This window comes from Spermophilus citellus, assembly GCF_964194105.1.
Source record: "Spermophilus citellus genome assembly, contig: SCAFFOLD_288, whole genome shotgun sequence".
NCBI lineage: Eukaryota > Metazoa > Chordata > Mammalia > Rodentia > Sciuridae > Spermophilus > Spermophilus citellus.
The window spans coordinates 303,938-312,500 of record NW_027672945.1 but is presented as its reverse complement, the minus strand read 5'-3'; the positions used below and the strand labels follow the sequence as shown (position 1 = coordinate 312,500).

At 38.2% G+C, this 8,563-nt stretch overlaps 1 long non-coding RNA gene across 1 annotated transcript in view; it reads left to right on the top strand.

Moving 5' to 3' along the window:
• The window catches only part of LOC308640333, a 3,877-nt gene extending 3,742 nt beyond the window's left edge, over window positions 1-135 (top strand). The window contains exon 3 of the long non-coding RNA XR_014020248.1: window positions 1-135. This exon is cut by the window's left edge and continues 32 nt beyond it. This is a non-coding gene — a long non-coding RNA (uncharacterized lncRNA).
• The last annotated feature ends 8,428 nt before the right edge of the window (window positions 136-8,563 follow it).

Below are 8,563 nucleotides of genomic sequence, written 5' to 3'. Positions count from 1 at the left end.
GGAGAAAAGCCCTGTATGTAGAAATGTGGTGAGAACTTTGCTTGTTTCAGATTCATTTGAACTTGTTCAGACTTGAGGAAAATTTAATTTTATTTCATTTTATTTATTTATTTTGAGATAACCACTGTAGGTGTGTGAAAATGGTGTGTGCCTTCATTTCTTTCTTCTTATTCTTTTTTTTTATGTATTCAGAGGTAACAAAACTGCACCCTGGGTTGGAGAGGAGCATTGCATCAGCATGATTTGAAAGCAACATGTTTTTCTGGGTTAAATCTCTCTTATTGTTAGATTCCGTTTTCCTGTATTTTAAGTCTTTTGAGTCTAATGTTTCATTACATATTGTGTATGTTAGTTTAGGCCTCTCCACTCCAGCCTTTGGTACAGATTGGTGAAATGGCTCTTCTGAACTTCTTTCCTCTCTTTCTTTGTTCAGATTTTACCCAGGAGTGCTCTACCACTGAGTTTCTCCACAATCCTTTTAATTGTTATTTTTTGAGATGGGGTGATGCTGGCAGCTGGGACCATGCAGATATGTCTGTGTACCCTGCAGCTGGCCTCTTCCTTTTCCTTGATTGCTTATTGATCTATTGATGACTCTGGGACCATCACACTTGTCACTTGTTCTTGTTCTAAGGCTCATGTATTGTGCTGTATGTAGGCACATTAAAGAGCATTATAAGATAATATCATTTGTGTATATTGTTTGGAGAGGCACTTTCTCAAAATATATTTTGCCCTATACTTGAGTTGCTTTCTCTTTTCTTTTTTCAGTTCTGGGGACCGAATCCTGCCTTGTGCATGCTAGCCAGGCATTCTAGCACGGAATGCTCTGTAGCTCAGGTGGTGAGTTTGCTGCTGCTGTGAGTGTGGACCCCACTGATAACCACATCAGCAGATGCAGCTCTGCAGGTGTTTCCTCCACAATTGCAGTTGATCTCTTCCTTCGTAAAGATCTTTTATACCAGTGAATTTTTTTTTTTTTAAAAACTACATTCAACTTAGGTTTTCTCCCCATGAATAATACTTAGGTGGAATGTGCCAGAAAACCTAGGCTTGATTTCTCTCTGTGTTTAGAGTACCTCAGTAGCCCTGGGAAAATTGTGTGATGGTTTTCTTAATACACACTGCATGACCAAAGGCTTGGTAAGGAGCATCCCAGTCTGATGTCCTAATACAGCGGCACTCCCTTCTCCACCAAATAATCTTAAAAAAGACTTCTCAAGAGACCTTCACCGTAATTTTCTTTCAACAGAATGTCAGGAAAAGATTTTGCAAAGATCTCAATGTGGGTTATAACACAGACTTCTGCTTTTGTGGCAAAGTTTGGAAGACCTCTAACCAATCTTACAATTGGTACACAAAGCACTTTCTGTGAACTAATCAAAACAACAACAACAACAACAAAAACACCTTTATGTATACCCCTACAAAAAATATAAACCTCCATCCCTGTCCCACTGGATGTAAATAAAGATCAATAAAATTCCAAGCAGTGATCCAAAAAATTATAAGTGATACCCCTCAGAACCCTGCAGCTGATCGATGTGCTCCTGGAACATTCCTTGGGTGTCTAGCCTCATGTGCCCTACATCACTAATAAAGCTACAGCCTCCAATCAGGTGATATTGTGCAGTACTTGCTGTGGAGAGGGCTGTTTCTGCTCATGCTAAAGGATTCAGTTACTTGTTCTAAGGATTCAAAGCCTCCTGTGCAAAACCTCACCCACAACCTATTCAGGTGCCATGCATCTTGTGTGATCATTGGTAAGAGTTCCTTACATACTTTTGTCCAAATATTGAAGTTTGCCAACATGCCAAAGATGGGTTGATTGTCACTGCTATCTCTGTTCCAGCCTTTTGCTGTGTCTCAGTGCTCATTTGGAAAGGAAGGCCAAAAGAGTGTGTTGTGGCCCTTCTGCTTTTGATAAATACAGCCTACGCCATCCTGTAAAACTTCTTCTTTAAAAGATAGTTTTGAACACTTCCCAGGATTTCCAAAAAACTTTCTTTGCAGCTAATTAGTCAGTGTGGCAATTTCCTAGTTTTACATTTTTGATTTAGTAGAAATATTGCATAGAGGTGTGTGAGCACTTGACGCAGTCTGGACTTCTTTGTAATAAATCCATTTGCCAAAGGCAGTAGTTGCAGGCTTGTTCCTTGGCAGTGTGAGGGACTGGAGTGAATGCAACTGTCCTGGGGTGTGGGCATTGTTTATAGGAGTTCAGTCTTGGTGAGTACATCAGTGTAGGAATCAGATTCCTAGGAGGGCTACAGAATATCCTGACAGGACCTGCCTGTCCCTTTTGGACAGTAGTGTTGTCATGTGAGCTGGCAGGTGGATGGCTACCTTCTGATGGATTTGGGTGTGTAGCTGAGCAAATAGTGAGAATGTACAATGATTAAATGAGAGTTAAAATATTCTTTGTTATACCAAAGACATAATTTGGGGGCCAAACATAATAACGAGTAACCTCATGGACATTGAATCACATATTTTCCTTCATGTATGCATTTTCTTATAAACTTTTTTAGTGTGATGCTTATGTGGAACAAACTGCAATAAACATGGAGAGGTTTATTTAATGGTACAGTGTACTAGAAGTTTTAGAGACTTGCAGCAGGCTTAGATTCCACTGTTGTTAAAATTTTATAAAAGACTCTGAAATTCTCAAAATTCTTGAGAATCCCCAGGTGCTGTGGCATACACCTGAAATACCAGTGGCTCAAGATTCGGAGGCAGGAGGATTTTGATTTTTTTTTTTTTACTTTTTTTTTAAAGAGAGAAAGATTTTTTTAATATTCATTTTTTAGTTTTCAGTGGACACAACATCTTTATTTTTATGTGGTGCTGAGGATTGAACCCAGCACCACACGCATGCCAGGTGAGCACGTTACCATTTGAGCCACATCCCCAGCCCATCTTTTCATTTTTTTTTCCCTAAGAATCAAACCCAGTGCCTTCCACATGCTAGGCACATTGTCAACCACTGAGCCACAACCTTAGCCCAAGGGTTGTGATTTGAAAGGTGGCCTCCCTGGATAACAAGGAGTAAAGAACTCAGTGAGACCCTGTCTCTAAGAAGTAACTCAAATAATAAATAAAAAAGAAGGCTGGGAGGTGGCTGAGTGGTTGAGTGCCACTGAGTTCAATTCCCAGTACCCCCAAGAAAAATGCATTAGGAACCAAGTTTTAATAAACCGTGTGATGGGTGGATGGACTTTTCCATTATATTGTTTTCTTCTTTGGATTCTCAGGCATGGTTTATTAATTCAGGAACTCTGTAAAATTCACCAATTCAATAAAAATCAAGTGTATGGTTTTAAAAAGTAATAATATAGGAAGGTCCATGAGGAGCAGCTTCCTGCTCTGGGAACTCTCTGTAATTGGTAGTCATCACAAGTGGCCATAATGTCCTTATCATAATGAGTTTGTGAAAGCTTTTATTGTGCAGGAGTCTCTTTTCAGAGCCTTTTGGTGGAGGAATTCCATATGGAGGTCTCTGATTTATAGATGATGTCATTGGGGAGCTCAAGTGAAACTGATAAGTGAAGAACACATTGCCACATGGTCCAGGGCAGCCTAAAAGGTGTCAGATTTTCTTGTCTTCAAGGAGTGTGTCAAGCAACCTTGGAGGAGGATGTCGGCAATTTACGATGTGCTCCTGCAAAAACCTGATGCTATGATTCTCTGCTCAGGTCATTTGTGAAAAGCTGATGAGTAGTCTAAAAATTTATTTGGTCCTGTTAGTAATAAGGACAATTTGCATTAGAATGCTATTGAAATAGAGAAAACAGAAAATATTAGCCAATTCTGAGGCCAAAATATATACCAGTTGTTGATTTGATAGGATTAGTAATTTTCATTATATTTGGTATTGGGTACGGATACTTACAGACTGGACCAGATCATCAAAGTAGCAGTAATCTACCCAAGGCAAATGCTGAGATAGAGAATATCTGTGTTTCTGTAGTTGGTATTTTATTTTTTCCTCTGTGATTATTAGTGACTGCATTTAAACATTTCAGGATACCCAGTTAGAACTCTGATTTTTCCATATTTAATGAATTAGAAAATGTTAGACTATTAAATATTCTGAGGAGCACACCAGATTTTATAGGAATTTTTAGTTTCCATATACCTTGTTTTAACATATCAAAAAACATGAAGTGATTTAATTAGAGATTGATGGTGTTTATTTATTTATTTATTTTTGCTACTGGGAATTGCTGCGACAAGTGTGGCCAAACTAGGAGGTTCTGTCAAGGGTTGATGGGACATTGGAATAAATAAAGAGTCACACATGCAGAAGATACAACATCTGGGATCGGGTGGAGCACTGCTCTATGATGGAGCAGCAGGTCTAAAGAATTATGCCAGGGGGGCTGGGGATGTGGCTCAAGCGGTAGCACGCTCACCTGGCATGCATGGGGCCCTATGTTTGATCCTCAGCACCACATATAAATAAAATACAAGATGTTGTGTCCACCAGAAATTAAAAATATAAATGAACAAATATTAAAAATTATCTCTCTGAAAAAAAGAATTACACCAGCAATCTTTATTGTGTATCTTTCATTGATTATATTAAAGACTATGCAAGCATTATTCTTTGTATTTATGAAAGTTACATAGTTAACAACAGTATGCAGCTATTTCCTCAGTTACATTCTATAGTTGGAATGTGCAATGTTAAGAGCACCCTGCAGCTCTGAAGAAAGTCCATCCTTTAAAGTTATTTTAAAGCTTCCTTTAAAACAGTGGAACTGGTGAACCGTGTGGTTGACTTAGCAAGGAACTTTGTGTCTGAGAATAAGGTCAAAGCTGAAAAGTCTCCCACAACAGAGTCTCCCCGATGGAGAGCATTGCCATAGCAACCAGGCATCCTATATATTTGCATAGAAACTTTTCCAGTCACCAAGCATGCCACTGCCATTACATCATTAAAGTCCTCCATCTCAGACACTTGTCTCCCAATCACTGTCACTGGTCTCCACAGGGGATTGAACCCAAGGCTGCTTTATCACTGAGCTACACCCTCACCAAGGCCCCACCTCTTTTTTCTTTCTTGAGACAGTGGTGGACTCCGTTGCCCAGGCTGACCTCACAGTCATCTAAAACTGGAGCAATGTGGTCTCTGAACCGTTACCCCAATGGCAGTCACATTTGCTGGGAACTCAGCTGAAGTGGTTCAATTAAAGTAACGACTTTGGAATTCTATAGGATGTGACTACTGTCTCCAACCCATTCTACCAGGCCTGGTAGAAATTTGCAAGAACATTTTTATGTCTCCAGATCATAAGAAAAAAAATTTTTTCAAATTTTCACAGATGGACCAATATCACACAGACCCTAAGTACTTGGTAATGAGGGTAGGGATTATGGGAAACTTTTTGGAATTGTGTGGATCCATCCTGCCTTCTGATTTGTCTTCCCTATTTTCTCTCTCACTCATTATAGTACAAGGGGTTCTTAACCACTAAGCCACATCCCCATACCCTCTTTCATTCCCATGACAGTAGAATGCACATATATACACTTTGGTATATCATACATGGATTGGATATCATTTCTCATTTTTCTGAGTGTCTATGTTGCAGAATCATATTAGTCATGTAGTCAAATATATACATAGAGTAATGATGTTGGTTTCAAGCTACTACTATCATTCCTATTCCCACATCCCTCTCCCCTCCCTCTCATCACTTCCCTCAACCTAATGTAAGGTAAAGAGATTCTGTCCCAGTGCCCCCTCCCTCCTGAATTAGCATCAGCATAATAGAGAAAACATTTGTCTTTGATTTTGCGAGACTGGTTTATTTCACTTAGCATGATATTCTCCAACTCCAACCATTTACTAGAAAATTCCATAATTTTAGCCTACTTTCAACCTGAGTAATATTCCATTGATTATATATACCACATTTTCTTTATCCATTCATCTTTCGAGAACCACCTAGGTTGGTCCATAGTCTAGCTATTGCAAATTGAGCTGCTATAAACATTCATGTGGCTACTGAGGAGGTCATACATGTGAAAATATTTTTTAAAACAACAAGTTGCTGAGTAGGAGAAAATATTTTACATTACATATTTAATTATTTCATAGTATTCAGACTATAAAAGGAACTCTAGTGACTCCATAATAAAATGATCAACAAATTAAAAAATGAATTCCAAATTGTGAACCCCTCAGATATTTCTGCTACTCTTTATGGTGTTTTCTGAGAATGATTTTCAAAATGCTAATTGTTACTTTTTGCTCCCAGTCATCTGGAAGTTTCTAGAGAAAGGGCACCCCTTTCCTGCACTAGGCCTAAGTTCCAGTGGTCTTGCTAACTTCTGTTTCTGGAAGAATTGCTTCTCTCTCAACTCAATTATAGGTACCAAAGGGGAAAATTAAACAAACTACCGATAGACTCGATAATATTTGAGCACTTTCTGAGCCCTGACCTACCCTTGTTCACCCCAGTGATAATTCCAGTCCTTCCAGTTGTTTTCAGAAGTAGTTTCTCCGTGTACTGAGCATCTAAAATTAGTGACTTCTGTTCCAGGGAGTATATCCTAAACATCCAATTTCTATAAGCAACAGAGACTGAGCATGTGCAAATATTCATACATTACAAATAGTTGGATTTGCATTGTTTGTATCTGCTTCCAAAAACTAAAATTTGCAGCAGTCATATTAAAAATGTGTTAGAAATCACAGATTCCTGTTTCACCACAGAAAATACAGTACACTCTTCTTCTAGCTACTTGACAGCCTGGAATATAACACACTTGCCTTAGAAATTTCATGCATCTAATGAAAACTTTCCTTCACCCTATGCAGTCTTGTCAGAATTCCTATGATAAAAATCTGAAAAATAGGGGCTGGGGTTCTGGCTCAGTTGTAGAGTGCTTCCCTAGCACATGGGAGGCACTGTGTTCAAGCATCAGAAGCACATAAAAACAAATAAATAAAATAAAAGTTATTTGTCTATTTATGACTAGTAAATAAATAAGTAAAATATTTAGAAGTAAAAAATAAAAGTCTGAAAGATAGTAGGTACTCCAGAGCATATGAGCATGGATATAAAGATTCACCTGTAAAAATGCTGGTGAGAATATAAATTGAATAAAGCTATTTTTGAAAATGGTATTAATGTTCTTCAATAAGTTAAAATAAAAATGTCATATGATTCAGTAGTAGTAATTCTGGGTATGTATCTAAAAAATTGGAGTCATTAGATCATAGAAAAGACTACATTTATATTTTCATTATAGTAATTTTCACAGAACCTGGTAAAAGAACTGAAGTACTTTTAAGGTAAATGGTAGGTTGGGCATAATTCCCAGCAGCTTGGGAGGGTGAGACAGGAGAATCATGAATTTAGAGCCAGTCTCAGCAACGTATCAGCCAGGCACTAAGCAAATCAATGAGATCTTGTCTGTAAATAAAATATAAAAAAGGAGCTGGTGATGTAGCTCAGTGGTCTACTAGCTCTGATTTCAACACACAGCATAATAAATAAATAAATAGGCTCAACACATTGACCCTATGCTTTATTTTCCAAGAAGCAATTTACTTGCACCCTTTCTGGATTAACTGGACAGTATGTGTTACATTCTTTAACAAACTATTACCTGCAGGAGAAATGCAGTTTCAAAATAATGCTTGTAAGAGGAACGCAAGTTACACTAAAGGGGAGACTTTCGTGATCTTGTTAAAGACCAGATTCTGGAACGTGGGGAAATAAAGATAATTCCTACTAACCGTAAAATCTGCAAGAGTTTATGATTAAGAATTCAATTATAAATCATGAACATGAGGCTAATTAACCTAAAGTTTCATGGCACTAGATACTTGAGAGTTTGATATTATCCTGTTGTCAGTCCAAAGTCAAGAAGTGTACCTGGGCAGGATTCTTTAGAATCTTTTTTTGGTTCTCTAGTAAAATTGGACAGAAAGAGAGCCATGCTCTTCTCTTTACAGAGAGGACACATTCTCTCGCTTTAAAGTGTCACCTTTTTCTTCCTTCACATCACTTCTAATAAACTCATTGTGTCTGCTTTTTTCTCATGTGAAATGCTCTCAAAGAGAAAGCAAAATCTATAAACTGTCATCCAGTTCTTGGAGGAAAAATTAGAAATACTGCATCCATTTGAAATATAGCATAAAAATAGTTGATAAGGCAAAGAGGGAATGCTGGCATTAAAATTGTGAACAGAGCTGAGAGCATTGGTGCACTCCTGTAATCCCAGGGTCCTGGAAGGCTGAAGCAGAAGGATCATGAGTTCCATGCCAGCTTCAGCAAGGGAGAAGTGCTAAGCAAATCAGTGAAACCTCTTTCTTTAAATAAAATACAAAATGCTGCTGGGGATTTGGCTCAGGGGTCCAGTGAGCCAATAAGTTCTAGAATGACTTTTTATCCAGTGACAACTAATTGACCCACCATAGGCTGGAGCTCAAGATTCAATCACAAGTTCCACAGAAGTCATATGGAAAAGAGTTGGTGTATTATAGATAGTGTGGTTAAGTTATTCCTGCACCCTCTGTCTGATAGGGTCACAGCATGATGGATGC